Below are 2,457 nucleotides of genomic sequence, written 5' to 3'. Positions count from 1 at the left end.
CTCTGGATTGAGCTGTCCCACCTGACCCTGTGAGACGCCCCCGCTGAGTTACAAGTTGCAGTGGCCATGTGGGCTCGCCCAGCTCCTGCCAAGGAGAATGGGGCCTTCACGGCAGCTTAATGGGGCCCAGACCTTCACAGGATCCCTGGGCCTGCCCTGAGGGTGCTGTGGCACAGACCCCCTCCACCCCTTCCAGGGTCTCAGGGACATGGCCTTGGACAGAGTCCCTCCTCCCCCGACCCCCACCGCTGTCCAGTCCTCTGGAGGGAGACCACTGTCTGGCCGTCCTTGGGGGGAGTGGTCGAGAGCGTAGGGTTGAGGAGTCTGCCACAGGGAGCCGGAAGGTGGGGGGCCTCCTGTGCCCTTGCCTGTTCCTCAGACAGGGTTTTGTATGAGAAAGAGGTGTTTAAGGACCTCAGGGGCCTCAGGACTCTCCTAGAAGCTTTTCTAGAGGCCAGGCTCAGCCTGTTCAGGAAAGGAGACTGTGCTGTGCTGCGACCAAGTTCTCATGCTGTAGATTCTCACAACCACCACGGGCCAGGTCTGCCAGCAGTTTGTAGTGTTGCAGTAGTGCACACGGAGTCCCTGATGGAAAAAGTCTGTATATAACCTGCTGTTCATGGCTTTGTGTTGAGAAAAACCAGGAAGAGTCCCCGTAGCATCTCTTCACCGACACAAAGCCCATCGAGATCTGCGTTCCGTAAATCACACACACAGGATGGCGCTTGCTTTCCCTACACGGTGCGACTGCTTTGACCAACCCTGTGAGCACGAAATTCACCCATTATCTGCCCGTTAGTGAGCCCAACAGACTGCTCCCAGCCCAGCCTCACTGCTCAGCCACAGCCATCGATCACATCCCCAGGAAGGCACACACTCTGTCCACTCCCCGCGGAGAGTTCGTCTAGAGCAGGATGGGTCCTGGCGCACTGGGGCCCCAGGGGCCACAGCCCAGCTGGTCCGGCATCTCTAGCTGCCTTAACAACTCACCTGGACCGCTGGACCCGGATCCGATTCCCAGCTGCGGAGCCAGAGGCTGAGTCAGGGAAAGCGACTCAGGGGCACCCACTCAACACCAGAGACAGTAAACCGCCTGGTGATGCATCTGTTTGACAAATGTCTCATGGCTCAGCTGTTGGCTGGTGTTTTCTGTGGGTGGGCGGCAGTTTGTTGAACTGCACGGGGCCAACCACATCCATAAGGGAACCGAAGTTCCAGGTCGGAAACCTCCCTGGCAGAATCTCACGCAGCAGCGCTCGAGAGAGGTCTGCTGTCTCCTCTGTGGACACGGTGTTATAAACCCTCGTGCTGTGGATACATTTCATAAATGAGAATCCTAGCTGTCCTTGTCATTGTAAAACAGAATGTAAACAAAGTCTTATGAATGTATTTCCTTAGGAAAACTGTTGTAAAATTTTTTATTAGAAAAGAATTCCTATTTATTTAATACTGAACCTTGGCCTACTTTATGGTAGACAAAGGAACATGACTGTAGGAGTCGCTATTTCTCACTTCTGTATTTTCTTGAAAATAATTTGGTTACAGTGCTTCTATACCGTGTACTAGTGGTCTTCTATTGTGAAAGGAGATTTAAAGAATTTCTTTGAAGCTGGAAATGTATGTTAATTAGGAGTGGTGAAAATTGTGTATGTTAATTTTGTGAATGTAAATTAAGTCGAATTTTGTGTAACCCTGATCACAGAACGATGTGCCTTACAGCGAGCGCTGCCCCGGACGTGTTGGGCAGGGGCCCCATCACAGACCCTGTCAAGCCTGCATGATCAAGTCTATTAAAAATGTTTCAAGGCACTTTGGGCACAAACTTTGTTTATAAATGAGAAATCATATCGAGGAGAATTTAAGGAGCAGTTTCTGCAGGCAAACACTGCTCTGGCACTAAAATGAACGTCGACACAGTTACGTGCGGGCGCGTGCCCGTGGGTCAGAGGCAGCCCCTCTGGCTGGTGCAAGGAGGTTGTTGGACAACGCGAATTCTGGCCCACCCAGGCCTCTGAGAACTGGTTCTTCCCAGAGACACGGAGACACCACCGCTCACTTGCTTACTCAAACTCGTCACTGCACACGGGGCAGGTGCCCAGAGAGGGCAGAACAGTACCCACCCAGCCAGAGTCAGGAGAGGAAGCACCTGAGACATTAAAGAAGAAGGGTGGCCCAGGGCTGAAAAGAGGTGAGCAGGGACAGCAGGGTCCAGAGCCTGGAGGCAAGGAGGGTCTCTGAAGGGTCATCATGAGGCTGATGGCGGTGGCAGAAGTGCAGAGAGACCCATGAGATGGAGCTGTGCACCTGTCCCTGAATGTCCTGGGGAATCCTGTCCCCGCCCCCCAGGTGGATCTCACCCTCTCAGGTGGCTCCTGCCTCGCCCTCCACCAGGTGGAGCCCCTCCCAGGTGGATCTCACCCCCCCAGGTGGATCCTACCTCACCCCCACCAGGTGGAG

The 2,457-nt window shown here is 54.0% G+C and overlaps 1 long non-coding RNA gene across 1 annotated transcript in view; it reads left to right on the top strand.

The window, feature by feature from the left end:
* The first annotated feature begins 1,761 nt into the window (after nt 1-1,761).
* LOC121021788 (uncharacterized) overlaps nt 1,762-2,457 on the top strand; it is a 1,252-nt gene continuing 556 nt past the window's right edge. Inside the window, exon 1 of the long non-coding RNA XR_005786682.1 lies at nt 1,762-2,426. This is a non-coding gene — a long non-coding RNA (uncharacterized LOC121021788). The remainder of the gene's footprint in view (nt 2,427-2,457) is intronic.

This window comes from Herpailurus yagouaroundi, unplaced genomic scaffold (assembly GCF_014898765.1).
Source record: "Herpailurus yagouaroundi ecotype Mexico unplaced genomic scaffold, PumYag 321, whole genome shotgun sequence".
Taxonomy (NCBI): domain Eukaryota; kingdom Metazoa; phylum Chordata; class Mammalia; order Carnivora; family Felidae; genus Herpailurus; species Herpailurus yagouaroundi.
The sequence above is the reverse complement of the archived record's forward strand: the minus strand, read 5'-3'. Positions and strand labels throughout refer to the sequence as shown.